The sequence below is a fragment of the Alligator mississippiensis genome, chromosome 13 (assembly GCF_030867095.1).
Source record: "Alligator mississippiensis isolate rAllMis1 chromosome 13, rAllMis1, whole genome shotgun sequence".
Lineage (NCBI taxonomy): Eukaryota > Metazoa > Chordata > Crocodylia > Alligatoridae > Alligator > Alligator mississippiensis.
In genome coordinates, this window is record NC_081836.1 from 47,511,014 (window position 1) to 47,533,423 (window position 22,410).

Genomic DNA, 22,410 nt, shown 5'->3' on the forward strand with positions numbered 1-22,410 from the left:
GCCTGGGCTCTGTGGCTATCAGCAGCTACCCAGAGCCGGGGCTGGCTGCATCTAGGAGGCTATAAACAGCTGCTGCCCTCCTGCCCCAGCCCCGGGCTCCGGGAAGGCAGCAGTGCTGGCACTGCATCCGTTGGGGCCAGGGCTGGGAGGCAGCAGCTGTTTGTAGCCTCCTGGCTGCAGCCAGCCCTGGCTCTGGGTAGCTGCTGATAGCCACAGAGCCCGGGCTGCTCCCAGCAGGGCTTGCAATGGCCCAGCTGCCTACTGGGAGTAGCCCAGGCTCCCTGCTGGGAGCAGCAACCCCAGGGGCAGTAATTATTTTGGGTGGAGGGTTGCTTACCCAGTTTTGGTAAGCTGTCTTGGGCTGCATGGGTAGCCCTGCACCTTGACCGGTGCCCCCCCCCCTGGTCACTATCTTGGGACTAATGTCTCAGGGCCAGCACCAGTGGGGCCCAGACTGGGGCGCAGGCTGGAGGGGTCTGTGGAGCTGGGTTGGGTTGCACCAGCAGGGAGAGGGGGAGCTGGCCTGGTTCCATAGAGCCCCTGCAGGCCAGGACCCCTGTACTTCTGCCATGCTGCTCTGAGCCCTGTCGGTGCTGGCCCCGGGACACCGGTTTGGGCCCCATGCACCCGCTCACTCCCAGTGCCCCCCCAGGCCCATGGTACAGGTGGGGGGCAGCATGCAGCCCCGACCCCCTGCTCCCCAGCAGGGAACGAGCTGGTGCTGAGCACGGGGAAAAGTGGCCCCTCCCCACCCCATGGCTGGCACTCCGTGTTGCTGCCGCTCATAGACCACGCGGGGCTGTCCTGAGCTGGCACAGGCAGCCCCACACGGCTGCGAGTGGCTGCAGTGCAGGGCGCTGGCCACAAGGTGGGGGAGGGGTGGCTTTTCCCACGCTCAGCACCAGATTGTAACACCCCCCTGCTGGCACCCTGGGCACCACACCAGGTCCAGGTTCACCCATGGTGGTAGCAGCTGCGGCCCCTGCCGCTTGCCATGCCGGGCAGTGTTTGCCACCGCCGCCTCTGTGGTGCCCAGCATGCGAGCTCTGGGTGGGCAGCATCAGCAAACACTGGTGTGGCAAGCGGGGGGCCGTAGCTGCTGCCGTCGTATGCAGTCCTGACAGGTGAGCCCGGACCTGGTGCAGGGCCCAGGCTGGCAGTGGGGGTGGGTTACAAACTGATGCTGAGTGTCGGAAAAGTGGCCCTTCGCTCACCCTGTGGCTGGTACCCTGCACTGGAGCTGCTCACAGCCCGCTTGTGGCTGGCTGTGCCTGCTCTGGACAGCCCCGTGTGGGCTGCGAGTGGCTGCAGCAGGGAGTGCTGGCAACGGGGTGGGGGAGGGGCTGCTTTTCCCCAGGCTCCTTCCCTGCCAAGGGTCCTCCCCTGCCCTCCCCCTCTTACCCGAGTTTCCGATGCAGTGCAGCCACAAGGTCCCTGCTGGGACTTCCAGCTGTGGGGGCAGGGCCAGGTGGGCCCTGCTGTTGCGGGAGCCCACCAGACTTCTCCTGGGTCCTACTGCCCCTGGTTCCTGTCATTTCTTACAGGAACCAAAGACAGATAAATATTAATTTTCTAAATTTTTTAGGGGCCCCACAGGCCAGATAAAATGGCCTTGCAGGCTGGATCCAGCCCATGGGCCATATTTTGCCCACCCCTGAGCTACCCAGAGCTGGGGCCAGCTACAGCTGGGAGGCTGCAAACAGCTGCTGCCTCCCCGACCCAAACGTGTGCCGAGGAAAATGGCCTCATGTGCCATACCCAGCACACGTGCTGAGCATTAGCGACCCCTGATCTAGTGGTTAGAGCACTCATTTGGGCTGTAGAAAACCCAGGTTCAAATCCATCCACTGCCTGAGATGACCTGAACCCACTTCTCCTACCTCCCCAGGAATGTACCAGGATATAGGGTGCTCTAAGTTTAGTCTGTTTCTACTATTGAAACTGCTCCACTTGATATAAAATACTCAAAGATTCTTTGGAGTGGGAATTGGACTTAATGCTTCTACTTTTCCATCTTACCCACTACCGTAGGGAGTCACTGATCTGTCTAACCCAATGAATATTTCATTATTTCATGCCAGGTTGAACAGCTTCAATAGAGAAGATTTGAGAGAGCTTGCATTGGGTTTTAGGGCACTCTTGTAGAATGTAAGAGGTGTGGATTTGAGTCCCTTGAGGCAGAGGAAGATTTGAACAAGGGTTTTCCTTCAGCCCAGGTAAGTGTTGCAACCACTAGCTACTGGGTTTAGAAGGATAATGGTGGCACCCCCTCCCCTATATTTTATGAGAAGCATTGACTTAGATGTCTAAGTACACAAGGGGTCCTGATAGAGGGTTGTGCCTTTTCTCAGTTTTGGGTAACACGCCTGACTCCTTGATGGTCGGTCTTTTTTTTTTATGCTTCATAGTGGCTCAGCAAGGTGGCTTTCTGTTGACCATTCTGGTTTTACCTATTCTTAGATTCATTCTGTACATTAAATAAATCTTGTAGGCTTTGGTGACTCCCATTCCTATGTACATAACTTTCTCTGTGCTTAATATAGGAATGGAGGTGCTTACTAGGGGCTGTGGATTTCAGAAAGTGATGTGGGTTCCAGGAGTTAGGCACTGGAATGCTCCGAGTTATGATGTATAAATCCTTTTGTTGATCTAGTCTTGGCTCTCTAAAGAATACTTGCTAGGCAATCATAGGGAGAAGAAGATTCTGTTTGTAACTTCTAGGAACTGAGTTCTTTCCTGGTGTAACTCCAGGGAACATCATGGATATGTTTGTCCCTCAGTGTTTCAAGTCTGTGTAGCTTCCTGTTTTCCCAAGTCCATCTACATAAAAACCATAATTAATACAGCTGCTTAGAGGTCAGATCTAATACTGAATTGCGGTGGATAAGTTGAATCCTTTGCTGTTTGCTGAGACTCAAATCTAAAGCACATTGAAGTAAATATGAAAATTCCCATTAGCTTCAGTGGGTTTGAAATGAGGCCCTATGGGCACCTATACACATGACAGACTTCTGCTCTGACGTGGTAATTAGCTCATGTCAGAGCAGACTCAGTTGTGTCTGCTGGAATATACTGTTTTGCGTGCTCCAAAAGCTGTCACATCACATGTATTTAGTGTCCCCGCTTTTCAAAATGATGGTGGGGGCAAACATAATTAAAGCACCCCCGCCGCCATTTTGAAGTACAGGACGCTGAATACACACCACACTGTGGGTGCTCTCAGAGGTACTCTAATTAAAGTGCCCCCCACCCTCCACCCCAGGGCACATGCATAGATGTCCTATATGTGTGTTTGGATGATAGCTTGTATATGAAAATGGTTTTGCATAACCTGCAGAAGATTTCTATCACCCACCACAACTGGAGAAAAATGAAGCAGCTACAATGGTGGATTTTTATTTAAATATTCCTGTATGTGAAACTCAGGGTGAAATCATAGTCCTGCTGAAGTCAATGGGATTTTTATCATTGACTTAAGGGTGAAAGCCTGGCTCCATTTATTTTCTTTTTAATTTGTCTTAAACATTTAGTAACATTGAAAACTTTAAGTGAAAAAAGTTCTTCAAAAACTTTTTGATGCACTAGTGGAAAAGTGTTCAGGCGACATCATGTGTAATATATATCCTCCTCCACTCTGAAATGCCAACAGATACCTATTGAACATTCCACTTTTTATTACCTACTGAGCATCAATCAACTGATTATACTGTATGGATAGATGGAATCTCTTTGTAAGGTCATTTTCCATTAGCATCAAACTACGCACATATTTTCCTGCTTAGATCATATATAAAATCATAGGAACGATTGCCAGCCCACATCATTACTATTGTAATGCTGCTTAGCAACTAGAAGTAAAAATGCATCTCACAAGTGAGGGGAAGGAGGGGGAATCAGCTGCAAAATTGAGATTTGAATTTGGATGTGAACTTTTCCCAGAATTTGGTAGTGTTTGTATCTGGCATTTTGGTTTTCAGATCAATCTCTCCTGAAATTGTTTTACAAAGAGAACCAGCTACATTGTTTTCTGTAGAACATTCACAAACTAAGCAACAATAACAATAAAAGAAGAAGAATGCATTATGTGGATTTGATGGGGTATCACACAGTAACTAAATATAAAAATGATCATTCCAGTTGTCCTTCTTGTGAGAAGACTCAGAGAAGGACTGCAGAGATAGTGTCCTACTTGTGGAGTTTCTTTTGGGTCCATCTACTAGAAGGCTCTTCTACCTTCAAAATTAATTCTCTTGAAATCTGTTCATCTTCCAAAATTCACACTGATCTGCAAGAAACTATTGGGAGTTCTATGTCTTTAATCCTGTTTGGCTCCTTTGCATCCTGACTACATTGGAGTGGTACGGCTGGGGTCTTTTTGTACAAATTTAATATTGAATGGGTGCAGAATTCCAGCAGCACTGTTGGAGGATAATGTATGCAGATAGCTCAGTCCTCAGCCTCACCACTCAGGCCTAATTCCCTCCCAGCAACAGAACTGCTTTTTCATGAGCATCTCTATTTGCTGCACTTCCTTTGCTTCAACTTCTCCAGTTTTCTTTTTTTATTCCTTTTCTAGAACCCTCACTCAGTTTTTCAATCTACACATGCACTGCCAGGTCAGAAGTGGTGAGTTCTTCAATTTTCACAAGTGTATTATAGACCAAATCCAACTCCCATGTAAAAGAACTTGATCAGTTATACCCATTTTTATCTCTTTGAATTCCAGGGAGTTGCTATTTTTGGAATGTGTATATTTGGTAAAATTTGCATTGCAGATGACAAGGCTGAAATATGAGCTATCATGGCCAAGTTAGTGAGGACACAAGCGGGATCACATCCACAGGCTGTGGGAGAATCTGATATTTGTATTTATTGTGGATATTCACTTACCCATAATGTGATGGTGATATCAGAAGAACAATGGCAGCTTTGACTGGGTAAGGGATGAAAATAGCACTAGCTGCAAACATAAGTGCTTTGAAGATGGGTGTTATCTACAAATGCTATTCATGTAAAGCAGTAAACGCTGGCGCAGTTGCACTGGAGTTTATTGCTCCCAGGCACCTTGTTTACATGTGTGCCTGGAACTGCAGCATGTTTAGCTGGGTCAGAGCAGCCCTGGCTGGCAGGGACCCCTGGGGGTCAGCCTGTCAGCCGGGAGCTTCTCTGACCTGGCTCAACGTGCTGTGGAGGGGCTGGCTGGGGCATGAGGGTGCTCCAGTGTGGGGCTAGCCAGCAAGCAGCCTCTGCACTGAAACATCCTCATGTCCCAACCAGCCCCATCAGTTTCTACACATGTGTTGTGGCACAGTCAATAATGTCGCTGTAGAATAGTACTTATGTTTACAAGTACTGTCCTATGGCAGCATTTATTAGTTTCCTGCGGCCTAATAGGGTCGCATATATAGATGCTAAGACTTTACTGTGGAGCTAATTAATTAGTCAGCTCCGTAGTAAACATCTTGTGTAGCCATGCCTAATATGTAGAACCTGAACTTACTCAGCAACAGCAGCAATTGAGAATAGGCAGCACACTTATAACTACAAGCAGGGAGGCAGGAAAAAGAAAAAGGGCAATTCTCTTATTTTTGTTTCTTTTGATTTGTGGAACTTCAGCAAGAAGGGGCTTTCCAGATGGAGAACAATAGTTCCTAGCTAGCATCAAGTGAGGAATCGCTTCAAAATGGGCGTGTGACATGATGAGACTGTAAATCATCCATTTGCATTGGTGGATTGTTTTTATGAGATGTAGAAATCTCCCCCTCATCACATTTTATCACGTGCATTTGCTAATATTTGTCAAATGGATATTTTTTCATTAATGCTCAGAAATCCTCAGCTTGCTGAACAGAGCCAACATTTTGTGTCATTTCAAATATTTATAATAAATGTTTGCTCCTCCTTAGTTCCTAGACACCCTGGGCCACATTCGGGTCCCTTTCCCAGCAATCTAAAGTGGCCAGAAAGCTGGATTAATTGGCTACCTGTGAACTCCTCTTCTCTTGTATATGAGGAGCCCCCCACCAGGCTGGTTAGTCATAGTTACTGAGGTGCTGTGCTGTGTATGTAGTAGAGTGGTGACACCTATTTATATATTTATATGAAAGGAATTGTCCATGAAGTTTCTTGTTTATGCCATTTCCATCCCTTTTACTGATTCATTCTCACCTCTTTTCTGGGATTGCAGTGACCTTGCAGAAATGTAATGTGACCTGAATAACTCTCATTCAATATTGCATTATTATCCGGATGGGAGAAGAGGTAGTAGATACATTTGAAATGAAAGTACATCGTTATGTGGCTCTATTGTTTTTAGAAGTGTGTGAAAATGTGAATTACAAGCTGCATTAACAGCAGAATAAAGCAAAAAGTTCTCCAAGAGGCTTAACCCACCTACAGTACGCACAGTGGGGTAAAGTAAATCTGGAATGGAAACATTGCCATTATTTCCTCTTGTTTTTATTGATTTAAGTCAGGCTCTTGGGGTTCCAGTCTTAGCTTGATGCCTGCAGATACATCAATATGGTATTATGCTACTTGTACTCTGGAGCAAATAATTAAATGAATTACTAAAGCATAAAATGCTCAAGTTAAACACTCCACTTGATGCAGCTATATATAACTTAATGTAATTATAAGACTAAAATAAGAGCACAGAATCTTCTTAGGATATCCTGGCTTTCATCCCATTAAGAAGTCTGATTAACAGAAGATACCAGTTCTTCCTGGGATTAGACAGACTATGCCCCCAGACATCCATGTAATTGATAGTAGCTGTAAAAAATGCTACTAATTACCCTGGTCAGTGCAGGAAGCACTGTTACATAATGTACATGTTTGGAGTATTGCTGTCAAATATTATGCTACTAATTTGCCACATTTATGTTATCTGTAATAAAATAGGAACTTAATCTGGTGATTTATCTGGCACTAGCAGAAGCGTTGTGGCTGTTTTTCATGGGTACAGTAGTTAGCAAGGAAGGACATAAACTAATAACCCATCACATGGACTGGTGAAGCATTTCTATATGAATTTTACTATTGTGAGGGGACTGGAAATTGTTGCTTTTACAGAATGAAATATGAGAATGAGATATCAAAAGATTTAAGTGTAGCGCACACACACCCTTGGATGCCTTGGAGGTCCCTGGGGTGTTGGCCATTAGGGTAGTCATTATAAGCATCAGAGGCCTAAGAAGCTGGATTGACATGCCCCTTCTCCCTTCTCAAACACTTGGTGTTTCTGTCTAAAACACTTTCTTAATAGACTTGTTGGTCTGACTCAGCTCCTATTGACTTCAGTTAGACCTGGGTCATCAGTTCATCTCTTTGAATTAGCTTTCCTTCATGAACACAATAAACGTAAAGTGGTTGTTGTTTCTTCCTACTGCTAGTTGGGAAGGAAGAAATAAGATTGCACTGTCTTTCCAATTCCTGAGAGAGACTTGGATACTAGGATAATCATATAAAATCTAAAATCAAACAAAATGGTATTGAGTTAATGTTTATATTCTCTCTGACGAGCTGGATTTTTATGCTTTAGCTAAGAGAGAAAAATGATAAATACATTAAGCTGCAGCACACTGTTGATTCACACTTCCTCTTGTACCAAGTCTCCATGTAATAGAGATTTTGAACAGATTCTACACTCCTTCAGTTTCACAGCTAGAATCAATTTAGCAGATCCACACAAAGTGTGAGAAACTAATAAGCTTTGTTCATCTTTCAAGTAGCTTTTGCGTCATTCTGTCCATTTCCCCCACCGGAAAAAAAAAATTCTCACCTTGATGCAAATGATAGGCTTTAGGTCAGAAAAATCTAATGTTAATTAACATTTCTGGTCATAGAAAGATGTGCAAATGTAACTTAGCACTGAAGAAAATTGATATGACAATGTTGATCTAAAATACAGAAGATTGAGGCACATTACAAGGATTCTTTTGCCTTCAGAGGGAGGAAATCCCTTGGTTTAACTTAAACTAAAATTGATGTACAACCTAGAAGACATTCTCTTTGCTTTATAATAAACTAAATAAAACTGAAAATTATTTTAATATGAATTGCAAAATGTATTTCAGTGCTTAAACTCACTAGGGGGGACCAGAAGGGTTTGGGGGAGACCTTGTTTCCCCTAGCACCCCCTGGGATAACAAGGAATAACGGCCACAAGTTGTTGGATAATAGGTTTAGATTAGACATCTGTAAGAACTACTTCACAGTTAGGGCGGCTAGGATCTGGAACCAACTTCCAAGGGACGTGGTACTGGCTCCTACCCTGGGGGTCTTTAAGAAGCAGCTCGATGCCTACCTGGCTGGGGTCATTTGAGCCCAGTTTTCCTCCTGCCCAGGCAGGGGGTCAGACTTGAAGATCTACAAGGTCCCTTCCAACCCTACTTTTATGATTCTATGAAGGTTGGTTCAATTTTATATTGTAATAAGATATGTTATAATATAAAAACATTTGTAAAAGATGTTACTCCCTGTCCCCTTCCCAAACTGGAAAATCATATACAACACATTCCATTTAACTCAGATGAAGCACTCAGGCCTCATTGTTATGCTCATTCTTAAAACAGTGATCTTTAATATGTGTACGGCGCTGCAAAATCAGGGCCTGAATCAGTGGTACATTGGGACTAGAAATCAGGTGTTCTGACTCCTGTCCTCCAGTGTCATGTGCTAGAATGATACTTCTTGTTCATATTTTTCCTTAGTTCCCCTTCCCCTACATTTTTTTTCTTTTTCCAAGAAAAATTTCATTCAAGGTCTTGGGAGTTTCTAAAACATTAATATACCTCCCCAAACATTTCAGTCTGGTAACATTTTTCTATGGTATTTTTATTTATTAATGCTTGTGTAGTCTGATTCCAGGATGAGAGAGAAAACATATGTGCATGGCAGTAGCCAAGTAAGAGTAGTCACAAAGAGTCAATACAATGCAAACGCACGGGTGATGGCTTAAAGAATATTCAAAGGTCCAGATTTTTCAGATGTGCTAAACTACTCGGGTCCTGGCAGGATGTGGGTTAAAGAATATACATGACATCAGGAAGGAGTGGTAACAGCCCTTAAAGTATAAGCAGCATACAAAAGTAACATATTAGTTAAGTTAGTTAAGTACTCACTAAATATTAATAGGGTTAAATACAATAGGCCTCTTACTTATGTATGTTTTTGGCTTTCTTCAGGTGCTGATCCTTTCCACTCATCAATGAAAAGATTGCTATTGAGTATATCTTTGCAAATTTCCCTTAGAGGTTTGAGTTGAATTAATTTACAAGTACAGAATTACACTTTTCAATTTATATTAAAATAATGTTCATTGTTGTTTTTTGTTAGTATACATTTTTTTAAAAGTCCAAGGGAACCATCTGTCTATCTTCCTTACAGTAAGCCCAAGCATTCTCTTTTGCCCTTGAATATTTTCAGTGGAGACAGAAGTGGAGCTGGCTTCCAAATGAATGAGCTATCCTCATTCAGTACATAGGCAGCCTTGCTGCTTAATGCAGGGTTCTGGATTCTACCTCAAGGGTCATATACTTACAAATTAAGTGCTGCAGTGCCTATAGGTTCCCAAGTCCCATGTTGAACCAGCTGTGAACTTTAATGTACAACAAAGTTTTACAAGTTCTTTATTTAATATATTCTACTTACCTAATGTTCTGTGGTTTATATAACATCTGTCATCCTTGGTATCCCTATGAATCACTCCCAAAATAGGCTCTTGTAGTGCTCATAGCTTTTCATGGAGTTAATGTATTTTTCATTCTTGTTGACCAGAGTCTGTAGGCACTTGTGCTACATTCTGAGACAATATTACCTATGCTGTAGGGCATGGTAAAATACCATCTTCCTAGAAAAGACCATAGTTATAGGAAGTTTCAGTAAAGAGGTTTTAAAAAACAGTGTATATGCAAAAGGGTAAGATGATTTAATAGCTCATTTATTTGTTCTATAAATACTGAAAAATGTAGTCTCCCACTGATAGATTGCAAAGCTTCTACTCCACAACTGGTTAACTCCCTGCTTAACCCAACCTGCTCCCCACGTGTGACCAGGTGGAACTATGTGGACACCAGTGTAAGTCCCCTTGTGGGGTGAAGAGGATGTCCACTTGTTTATAGCTCCCAATTTGGAAACTCATAGCTTCCTGGTAACTCCCAGTCAGCAACAATTCACTAAAACTCCCTATGTAGGATGGGAGGTACACCCCCCATCCAGGGGGATGTTTGGGAGCAGGACGGGTGATTTGCTTCCTGCACGCCCCTGCCATGGGGGGGGCACAAGACTGCCTGGGTGCTAGGTCCTGGGAGATGGCTGGGGCAGGGGGGAAGGGAGAGAGTGTGTACAGCACAGCTTGCCCAGGTGGTGTGGTCCATAGCTGCCCCCACGGGGCTCCATATGGAGCTGAGCCCTGCCTGCTTCCACCCGGAGCAGCCCACTCTGCACTCCCACCCACACCCACTGGTCTGATCCTGGCCAGCGTGCACAGCTTACCATCATGGCTGCTCCTGATGCAGCAGTTTCCTTCACTTTCAGTGGTGGCTCCATCTCCTGCTCCTGCAGTGCTGCTGTGGGCAGGGGGGAAGCTGCAGCCAGATGCTTCTGCCCCAGCATGGGGGACTCTGGTTTCAGCTCCAGCTCCCAGCCATCATCCACCCACTCTGCCCACCTGGTACAGTAAGCAAAAGTTTGGGATTTATTTGAGGATGATTTTTGTATTTCAGTTACTATAAGTACAATATAAACTAACAATATAGTGTCACCGTAAGGGGAGAGTCTTGTAATAAACGTTCTCCTTTCTAAGGCAGTTATAACTACCAGTGAGAGTAAGATATTGGAGTTCATTACAATTTTCTATTGTAGGCATAGGCGACTCATAGGGGGGGCAGGAGGCATGTGCCCCCCCTGAGATTGGCTGCCGCTGCTGTTTCTGTAGGTGGTCGCCTCTTGCCACCCACCTCTTGCTGCCAACATTGGCGGTTACCACGTGCTGCTTACAGCCACTGTGGCATCTGCGGGTGGTCCCCACTTACCTCTCGCTACCCTGCCGCCTTGCTGCCAACACCACCGTCGGCATCTGTGGGCAGTCTCTGCTCGCTGCTCGCGACCCCCCCCAACGCTGCTGATGCCACCAGCAGCGTCTGCAGGTGGTCACTGCTTGCTGGTGACGCTGCTGCCTACAAATGGTGCCCCCCCAGTCTCGGGAGGCACCAGTCGTTTGGGATTGTACGTAAGAGTCTTATTGCAGTTTGTGGGATACCTTGATTCCTTGTCCATTTATTCATATCAACTCCAAAACAGAGCAGTAGTACCAGTGGAAAAATAATTACTGGCATTTTTATAGCCCCTTTTATCTATGGATGGCAAAGTACTCAATAAGAACCTAGGCAAACCTCACAACACCTTGGTGAGCTAGGTAGATATTATTCTGGTTTTAATATTAGACAAACTGAAGAAATGAGTGAGCTTGTGTGAAGGCAGAAATGCAACCTATAAATCCTGATTCCTTGAGTAAGGCTCACTTGAGAATGCTTCTTTGCTCTGTTATACTACTTTTCACTATTATTTGACTCACCAAAGGAAACTAGTTTTATTCTACAGGTTGGAAGAAAGTGCCTATATTTCAAAGGTTACTATCCTTCTGTCATGTACAAATGTAATTTCTTTCTTTATTAGTTTACAATTCCTTTGTGGGCTTTTTTTTTCTAACCTAACATTTGTCAGAATAAATTAGAATTTTATATATAGTGTTACTCAACTTGTTTTTGAATTGCTAATACTTTTTTTCTTGTTCAAGTTGATAGTTTTTAAACAAGATATTTTCCAGTTGCATATAATGCATTTATTGTTTCAGTGGTTCTGCAAATGAATAGTTATTCTTCATGTGTAGGGCTCTGTAGAAGCATTATAATATTCATTAAAGTGCTTACCAGTAATCTCAGTGACAGCTGTACCAATGGTATGCTGCTGGAGATTTTCATCAAGGTAATATAACTTGTTTGCTAGCTGTAGCACTTTTGGAAAAGTTAAGGAAAAACTGTCATTTATTAGTTAGTGGTAAGATGTTAAGTGAAAGTGGAAGCAGCAGTCAAATTCTTCCACCACTTAAACCGTGTATTTCTGGAAGTAACTCCTTTGATTCATCATTACAACTATGTGACAGAAATCTAAATCTATTTTTTTTTGTCTTTGCTCCCTATTCTTTGGTTGCTTCTGTAACAATGACTACCATTAGTTGTCATCTAGGATTGATCTCATTCACGATATTGAGCATGGAAAGGTCACACTGTTACCACTTAAAATGAAGGAGTAACTCCATCCACTAGATGGGCCAGCCACTAGAAAAAGATATGAGACACTATGGCTCCTGGCATACATTTATTTAAAGGTATCATAGGATCTAATCCCCAGTCCCAATGATCGTTCCTCCTCTCATGCCACATGTGTATGGCAGGAGGTGTGTTTTTGAGATTGGGGATCTGATCCCAGTCTCAACTCTTCTTTGATCCCAAGCTCCCCCTGTACCAGCAAAATAAAAGCTGAGTGCCTGCAGGTCCAGGGTGGAGGCTGACAATCAGCTGATTGTCAGCACTGGGGCTGGACCTGCCGCATGTTCAATTTAAGGTGCCATACAAACATTAAAATGTCCTACATTATATGTAGAACATTTTTATGAATGACTTGTCATTAAAGCATAGAAAATTAGGGTTGGAAGGGACCTCAGAGTTCATCTAGCTCAACCCCTTTCTCAAAGGAGGACCATAAAAAAATTGAAACTTTCCATATTGGGAGTCAGATCCAGGCTGCCTGGGTCAAAAACCCAGAATCCTATCTGCTAGACTACATGGGAAGCTGTTCATTTTATGGTGCCTTAAATTGGGTGCATGTGTAACACCCTTGCTATTTATTCCATGATTAACACATTTATTATAGCATAAATGTAATGTGCAGAGGGGGTGTTAGGCTCTGATCCTGTAAACAGCTAACCATTTATTTTTTTACACTGTGAATAATCCTGGTTATTTGTACATGACAGAAGGATGGTAACCTTTGAAATATAGGCACTTTCTTCCAACCTGATTCCATTACAACCAGCATTCAGGGAGTTAATTTCTTACTAACTGATTCTACATCAGCAGGGCTACTAAACACAGCATGTAAATAAATTTTCAAGGAACTGGTCTTCACCTGAGTGTTATATTGTCATAACCATAATTCTTCTACTCCGCATGTAATATTTGCTTGACAGCCATGAATAACAATTTGTACAGAATTCATTTTTTATTTTGTGGTTTCTTGTGGGTAGGTAGAGAGAGAATTTGTTTTATTTACTTAAGAGTGAGTAGGAAAAGATTTTAAATATTTAGTGCAATCTTTTCGGTTTTTGGCCGGTTTTAACTTGATTAAGGAAACAAATTATTCTCTTACATAAGCATTGTACATTCAAGACTTGTACATTCATGTTGAAAACTTGAAGGATAAAGGTAAGTTCTTTAAATGCATGGCCGAGTTGACCCCAGCTTCCTACAAAGCCCTCAGAAGGGAACTTTGGAGGGAAAAATTAATTTGATGAAGATCCCATCACAGAAACCAAATTCCTCTGCACCATACCTCATTGTCAGATTAGGAGCTTTCCTCTTCTTAGCAAAGGTCCTGGGGGTCCCATCCTCAGACACTGAATTTCTAGGATGCGTGAGATCCCAATGTCATCTCTGCCTCCATGTTGGCTCTGGCCTTTCTCCCTAGAAGCTTGGCTTCAGGATCAGGGCTCAGAGGGGATAAGGGATTCAGTAGCTCAGGGTATTATAGCCCTAGGCTGGTTCATGCATTCCAGGGAATTGATTTTGAATAGAGCTAGAGGGGGATAATGGGCCCTCATTTCAGTCTGATCCTTCAGATTAACACTGGCCCTAACACTTCCCTCCATGGTGTAGTCAGTCTGTCCCTGGACTGATTTAAGAGTTACAGAGGGTGATGAGCCCAAGAGAGTACAAATGTACAAGAGAGCCAGCTGACTTCTGTTACCTAAACTTAGTGCTAGACTTTAGGTGGTGGCACTGAAATCATGAAAATGGCTGGGACAAAAATAGTCCATTCTCTGAAGAGAGCTTTTATTGGGTTCAGCAATTATCAATTTCAAGCATAGGACAGAGAAACAACAGAAAACTTGGCCTAAGCTAAGAAAGACGCAACAACATACTACTTAGGTTAAGTTAAGACACAACAGAAAACTTGCATAAGTCTGTATAGCCCTGAGGACAGTGTGTCTCCCTACAGCCAAGTGTTTACAAGTTTTCTGGGGGTCTGCCGTTCTTGGGAGGTGGGAGGAGATCCTACAGGTTTCATTGTTGCCTGAGGTTTTACGGGTGATCTGTACCTCTTCTCCCCCTCGGTTGCCTTGACAACAGCATGTCTTTTGCCCCTCTCAGGATGTTTTCTTGGTTCTAAAACCCATGTGTGCCGGGCAGAAAGCAGCGGCATGAATTTGTGCCCCTGCTTTTTTCCCCACAGCAACCACATGCCCCTGCTTGTGGGGTTAACGTGGGGAAAAATGCTCTGGGTGCAGTAGGGGAGGTTGAGGCCAGCACCTGGGCTGGCCCCAGAAGCCTTCCTGGGGTCCTGGAGGCCTCCTGGGGCTCCAACAGCAGTGACCCGGGTGCACAGAGCCTGGCCGACAGCCAGAGTATGGTTCTGGCCATCCAGGCTCTGGTTTTGGGTGGCATATGCTGCTGCCATGTGTGCTGTCCTGTTTTTTTCTGAGCACTTTTTTTTGATACCAGGTTTTCCCAGTATCTGAATTTGGCTCCATGCTGCAAATATGCAGAGTACCTACTGCCTACCTGGAAATCTAATATGTTGTAGTCCCTTGCTTTCTTAAATCAAGAGATCCTAGCTCCCATTCAGCACCCCTGGACCATATTTTATGAACAGCAGAGGCTCTCCCTACCTTTATGAACTTTTTTTATCTGTGATTTTGTATTTGTTGCTTTTCTCAAGCAGGCAACCATTTCTTCTAGTCTAGCCATGCCCAAGTCCTTTTCTCTTTCTGGCTCTGTTCTTTCGTAGATCAGCACTTAATAGTATTGCTATTATTTTTGCTCACTTCCTCTCCTGTCCTGTGTTGTCTGTTGATGAATCAGGTCAGCAAGAGAGAAATGAATGTGTCATGGGCATTGATGGTGTGAATCCTTGTGCACCATCTTCCTGTTCTACTTAAAAATTGAAAAACATTTTCTTCTATGGACTTCTGGGGCTCAGGATATTACCCACAGAAAACATCTAAAATGACTCAGTAGATCAGTGTAGGTACAGTGTCTATAATTTTCTCACACAAAGTTTGTGTTTTGATTGATGAATGTACTGCTGTAATTATCTCAGTGTAAACACCATGCATTCTGAAATTTGACTGCCTTATAGTTGAATATTCTGTATCACTTCTTTGATATTTATCCTTATAGTATTTTATTTTATATTAACAGTTTAAATGTACTGAATATAAAAAAAAATATATGAAAGTTGGGGCAATGAGGCCGAGAGTGGCAAAGCTTTGCAGCTGTTAGGCTCGTGACAAACAATTTTGATATAATAAATGACAGGTGGAGAACAATTTAAAGGAGTCCCATATTCCAACAATTGTAAAAGAGAATTCAAAGAGAATGCTTAAGCAACTGTCTGATGCTTTAAAAACTATCTTATACTGTTTCATTATTCATGTTTAGCTAAAATTAATTTTGAAATCCTTCAACATTTGCCCATATTAAAAATATATATAGATATAGCCACATACCATTAAAGTAATATGTTGCTGTACTACTGACCATGAACTCCTACCTAGATTATCGTGGTTTGCAGGCATGACATAGTGTAGTTTAGCAACGTTTTTTCTGCATAAAATATCATAAGCTGTAAACACCTATTCATTTAATAACTGAGTAATTTCAAGTTTGTCTAATTCAGAGATGTGTTTTTATTATTCTATTACATAGGTGTTTAAAATTGGCTACTGCTAAAGGCTCTCTCAGAATTTAGAGTCAGATTAAGTTTGTAAACTGTCCTTTGTGTAATGGAGAATAAGGCTTTCAACCTGGTATTATAGCAGATGCCTGATAGCATCAGCAATATTTAAGATTATTTCAGGATTTTCATTATGAGAGACAGCTTTCTGAAATTTTCCAGCTAGATTGTGCCTGCCATTATCTGTAGAATTTCCTCATGGTTTTCTGGAGGAACTTGTAATTAAATAATATTGTCCTTAATGTGAAATTTTTCCATGTTTGATCTCTGTTTCAACGGTGTTTATAAACTGGGGAAACTGAAAAAGGATGTTGTTTTCCTATTTCAAAGTAACCCTGTAAGATGGGTTTCTGTTCATGCCACTTTGCATTTAGTCTTTGCATTTGCAGTCTTCATTAAGGACTAGGCCTTGTCCTTCCTTGTAAAGAATTAAAACTATGTATATCAGAAATGTTTATTAGCTTGCTTTTTTATTAGCTTGTTTTCCAGAGGTCGAATCCTATGACTCTATGAAGTATTAAAGGTAGGTAGCATAATGGGTATTGTCTACAGGGAACATTTCAAATGTAGAAAGTTTTCTAAGCAAAAAGTTTTTGATTCAGAAACTGATTGTGCACTGAAAGCTTTATCTAGGCAGTAGTCAGTTCTCTGTTTAATTCTGAGAGACCATAAAGGACATTTTTAATTAAATGTATTGGTTTGCTAAAGGGAGAGGGAGCTCATTAAGCTCTACAACCTTAATATAACTGGGATTTCTCTTTTTCTTTTCTTCTTAGGAAAAATGTTACAGTAAGTTATAACAAATGACATGGCTTTAAGTTTGGAGGTATGGGCCAGAATGCTGCTAAGTGACCTTTGTGACTACCCCAGTCCCAAGTACTCTTGATCTAATGGGGGTGCACCCAACTGAAACAGCTTGCACAATCAGGTCAGTGTATATTCTGAAATCAGGAAATGCAAAAATGTAAACTGAACGTGCAACTGCACAGGAACACTTCCCCTTGTGCTTATTCTGTGCCATTGCCTTCAATTATATTATTGCTGTACTATTTTTCAAATATAGAATCATGCAATTTTCTTTGGAACTAATTTAGAATCCAGCATGTCCAAGTGATTTACATTTTCTTTGTTCTGTCCTTGCCTAAATTGAATTTAATCTGACATTTTATTACCTAGTTCTATTACATGCTCCTGAAGTTCCTCATAATCCTTCCTAATAATGTCTAACCTAAATAATTTGATGTTATCAACAAATGTTGACATCTTACTATTTAGCTCTTCCAGAAACATAATGGCATATCTATCACAGTATGGTGCTCCAACTCATTCCCTTTTGACCTCTTGTAGCCAGAGAGTTAACCATCTCTGGTTCCTATAACTTAATCAGCTTTGAATCCTTGACAGAACTTCCCCACTGACTTAGTGGTAACTAAGCATCCTTAATAACCTTGTGTTGAACACTATCAAAAACCTTTTGAAAGTCAAAATAAATTATACGAACCATTTCTCTGTTATCTTCTATTTTGTTAAACCACGTACAATTCTTAGAGATTAAGGAGACATGATTTACTTCAACAGAAGCTCTGCTGATTTGTCCTTTTTGTTATTACACATCTGGGTGCTTTTTTTTCTTATATTTAATCATCTCAGTGATTTTTCTGGTAGTGAACCTTTGTTCTACAATTCCAGGGATCACGCTGACTAGAATCTTTTAAAAACATGACTACAAAGTTGAATACCATTCTGTCCTCTGGTACAGTAGCAGTTTTTAATAACAAATTTTATTTTTGTTACTTTTTGTTCTTTGATCATTTCTATAAAACTACCACAAAGTACAAACTGGTTTGGGGAATTTATTGCAAGTTAATTTGTCAGGTTTGATTTCTTCACTTAGTTTAACACTTCTTTTTTTATACCTCTATCTTTGACAGTGCCTCAATTTTACTACCCACAGAGTAAATCCCCAAGGTAGCCGTTACTTTCTTGAGCAAAAACAGATGCACAAAAAAGTCAGTTAGCTTTTCTGCAATCCTCTTATCATTTTTGATTGTGGACTTCCCACTTTCCACAGGCTTCTTGCTTCTTGTGTTTTTAAACAGAAAACTTTTTAATATCATTAGCTATTTGTTCTTTAAACTTCTTCTGTGTCTTCCTGGTTTCCCTTTAGCATCTTACCATCTTATTTATGTTTTGTGAATGCATAGTGCAAACTCTTGTACTTATTAATAGTATTCTGATGATTAAAAGTGCCAAGTACACTACAGCTGACCGCAAGCATTTGGAAGTCAAAAGTTGGAATGCCCAAGATCATAGGATTGGCTTAAAATAGTGAAATGTAAAAGTTATTTCTATTGTTTTAATTTTAATTTGTCCCCCTCTGAAATGTGTGCACAAACACACAAAATTTAGTAAGGAATTTCAGTTCTAGAAACTGAATCTGAACTACTCCTCAGTTGGTGGAGGGGAGGTCTAGATGCAGATGATTTGTCTATGACATCATCACTCCAGTTTTCCCTCCCTTATCTTGGTAGCCTGTTATTAAGACAATTTTCCCAAGTAAAAACTGTATAGTTGGTTGTGACCTATTTATGGGTATTTAATCACTCTCTCTTTCACATCTCCCTCTGTACATCTGGGTTTCACTACATCTCTACAGACCAATAGAAAATTAACAGTATTTGGTTGTGAGTTACCTCTACCTGTGGTTATATAACGAATTGCTGGTCTGAATGTTCAAATAAATTTTCCCATTAATCCAGTTGTTGCAAGATGGTGAGGAGCTGAACAGTCATGTTTGATACCATTTATTTTAACAAGCATCTGGAACTCTATTCAGGAGCTCTCTTCTTGCGAACAAGAGCTGTAGCATTTCCACCATCTGGACTGAGCTAGTTCAATTTATATTGAATACTTCAGGCCATTTAACTTGTCTACTGCATTAAAAAACATATGCCTCTTAAAATGTTCAATTCTGTGTCAGGCTGTGCGGTGGCTTGCTACTCCTAAGAATGTAACATATTTAGTCATGTATGGTGTTTACTTGCAACCTCAGCATACTTTAACTATTTTTATCAATTCCCGGCCACCAAACAAAACTACTAGAGAAGACTTTTGCTTTCTTTTCTATGCAGAGAGATAGTTAGCTGTATTAGTCTGAAATTTGGGCAGAAGGTAGAAGAGGCTACTGTTTGGAGATATGAGCCTTTGCAAACAACAACCTACTTCGTTGTTAGCATCTGACAAAGTAAGTTATTGCCTGTGAAATCTTAGGCCTCTCTGTTAGTTTCTAAGGTGCCACCCTACCCTATCTTCTGCTTTCACATGTGCTAAAGTTCTGATACTTTCCTGAAAGACATCAGTCATCTTGCCCAAATGTTCATTTAATGATTGTTTTGGGCTGAAGTTCATAATTTTTTAAGCTTGTAGATACATTTTGATTTCCCATCCAGTTGTATTTTTCTCAGCTATTTTTTACCAAGTAATACAAGACCCTCTTGCTTTATAACAGAGATTACTGCAAACATCATATACTTAATATTACCTTCTTCATAACAATTAGGGCTGTGTGAAGCTTTGGTCCCTGATTTGATCTGGCCTGATTCAGTGGCCGAATCTCCAAATCTGAATCAAATCAGAGGACCCTTTAATCTCTCCTAATTGAATCAGAACCTTGTGAATTGATTTGGAAAGATTCAGTGATTTGGACATAGACACAGCTTTACATGTTTTTTTCTACATACCTCTAGGTAGCAGGTGGCTCATGAATGCTGCAATGCTGGGGTACATGGAGTGTCTCACAGAAGCGCAGGGGGCTCCCCAGTGTGCTCGGCAGCAGACCTGGAAGTGGACCAGAAGCACATCCAGTCCACTTCTGGGTCTGCCGGGGAGTGTGCAGGCGGGGGGGGGGGGGAGGGGCATGTCCCTTCAGCTCGGCTACTGGTGCTTTCTGGGTTGGGGGGCATGATTGCTGAGCCGGAGGGGGGATATAGGGGGGCCCTCCGCACACTCCCTGGTGGACCTGGAAGTGCACTGGAAGTACTTCTGGTCCACTCCCAGGTTTGCCACTGACCATGTGGAGGGCCCCCCCGTACTCCATACGGCCCAGCATTGCAGTGTTCGCAAGCCATGCTGGTACCTCAAGGTATGTAGAAAAAACTTTTAAAGCTGTGTCTGTGTCTGAATCGCTGATTCTCCAAATCAGCATCAAATCTTCAGATTTGGATTCGGCTGAATCAAATCAGGGACAGTAATCCAAATCCGAATTGAATAGGGCCCGCTTTGCACAGCCCTAGTAACAATATTTAGGGGGCCAAAGATTCCTCGTATGTTTATTTTTAAAAGCACTGAGATTCTGATAATACTGCAGTGAAATTATGAAAAACAGCAGCTCTTGCATCTGCTCCATGTTAAGTCGTATTTCTTCTATTTGTTAAGGAATCCAGAGATTCCGATAAATAGTTTTTGAGGTGCTACAATATTTTTTGTGTGCTCCATGTTGTTGCATGCAAACTGATTAATCTGAAATCCTCTGGTATTGTCTTGGTAAGGTGACAGTCTTACTTTTCTTTTTTTGTACCTTGCATTCATAAGGTGGTGTCTTTGTATATTGTGGCATCTCTAGTGGGTGCTGTGAGTACCGGGGCGCCCCCCAACTTGCCTGCCACGACTTGCCATTACTGGATGAAAGGAGGCATTCAGTGGTATTCCTCTTCCCGGGTGACTCGATGACGGAGGCACTCACATTCATGCCGTGGTGTTCTTTGGGGCTCCACCTCCCCTACACCCCGTCCACTTGCCAACCATTTGGATGTTCCGCCAGTTGCTCCGCTGATCTCTGTGAGCCCCTTTGCTCTGGTGGTCTGGCGTCTGCTTCAGACCACTGGCTGGTCACCCAGATGTTATTTTTGCTGGAGCCACAGACCCTGATCCCAAGCTCAGCATCCTTCTCTCCCTCCACGGGAGAGGGACACTCCCAATAAACTCTTAAGGTTGCTGGGCTGGGGATAGTCTGTCCCCAGCCTAATGCCTGACACTGCCCCCCCCCACCTTAGTAGTGGGGCAGTGTTCTTGGCTGTTCTCAATACCCTGTGGAGCTGCTGGGGCCTCCTGACCTGCATGCTCCTCGCAGGCTCACACTTCCTCCCCACCTTCCTCTCTTGCTGGTTTCTGGCTGGGCTTTTAAGTTTCCCATGGCAGTGGCATCAGCTACCGCAATCAGCTGGGCGCCGCCCCGCCCATGGATCAGCTGTTTGAAGAGCTGGCATAACGCCGGTTCGCGTGGCTGCGGCTGTGGCCATGGCTCTGTCTCTGTCTCAGGTCCCGCTCCCGGAGGTAAGTCTACCAGGGTGTGGGGGGCCTGTTTATTTACTGCGGGGGTGCTCAGGGTTACCCCTAGCCCCCTTGGTACCTGTGGGGGCTCCTCGCTACCACATATATCTTTTGTCTGTGTCCCAATTTCTTGCACTTTTTACAGAATGTGTCCTTGAAAATAGACAACTACTAGCATGCAAGACTGTTCCTCAAAATGAAAACACAATCTTAAAGTGGCCTTCAGGTTGTGTTGTCCCTGCTTTTATTTGTTGCATAGATTTCATAATTCTCTTAAGTCTGTCATCTTTAGTAGCGGTCTCCACTGAAGCAGCAAGTTCTCCTACATGTTTGAGGATCAAATCAACTTCAGTCAATTATGGTTATTGGATTACTTTTTTTTGCATATCAAATACTAACCAGTTTTCTTATTGCATCATTTAATCTTTCTCCTAATTGCAAGTGCTCTGTTAACTTTCTTAATTCAGCCACTCCACAAATGTGAATAAAATTATTTTTTCTTTTTGATTTTGTCTGCTCAAGAGAAAACATTCTGAAACCACTGGTAGCTTTGGAGATAATTGATTATGTAGAATTTCCACAATCTCAGCAAATGATTGACCTTCTAGTATAACAGGAGCTGTTGGGCTGTGTGTCAAATTATAGGTTTTAGCTCCCTTTCACTCACTGAAACTACTACCACCTTTTTCTCATGTCTGATGTTAGGAATCTTATACTGTTTCAGGCTGTCAATGTTAGAGGCACAGTCCCTCACTGAGTTACCAAGTCTATTTTCCCCAAATGGCTAAACATTTTCATTCTTTTTCTTTCTATCCAAATAGGTTCTCCCAGGTCCTGTCTGCAATTTTAGTTAAATTTTCACTTGGCAGCCACATTGCATTGCACTATATTTCTGGATTAGGAACTTGCCTTTGTTGCTAGTTGGTAACCATTTTTACTATGTACAAATGCATAAAACTTACCTAACTACCTATATATACTGTTGCTCTGGCAGGCTTGTGACCAGCTGCTTCAATAAAAGATTGGGAAGCACACTGGAGGGCAATTTTTGACAAAACAACTAAT

At 42.5% G+C, this 22,410-nt stretch overlaps 1 protein-coding gene and 1 long non-coding RNA gene across 2 annotated transcripts in view; one reads left to right on the forward strand and one right to left on the reverse strand.

Moving 5' to 3' along the window:
* LOC106738340 (uncharacterized) overlaps positions 1-19,328 on the forward strand; it is a 35,707-nt gene extending 16,379 nt beyond the window's left edge. The window contains exons 5-6 of the long non-coding RNA XR_002092530.2: positions 16,794-16,945; positions 19,149-19,328. This is a non-coding gene — a long non-coding RNA (uncharacterized LOC106738340). The remainder of the gene's footprint in view (positions 1-16,793; positions 16,946-19,148) is intronic.
* BAIAP2L1 (BAR/IMD domain containing adaptor protein 2 like 1) overlaps positions 1-22,410 on the reverse strand; it is a 105,692-nt gene that overhangs the window by 82,107 nt on the left and 1,175 nt on the right. Inside the window, exons 2-3 of the mRNA XM_019494674.2 lie at positions 10,498-10,672; positions 9,655-9,853 (exon numbers count right to left, since the gene is read on the reverse strand). The gene's annotated coding sequence lies outside the window, so the exon portion shown is untranslated. The remainder of the gene's footprint in view (positions 1-9,654; positions 9,854-10,497; positions 10,673-22,410) is intronic.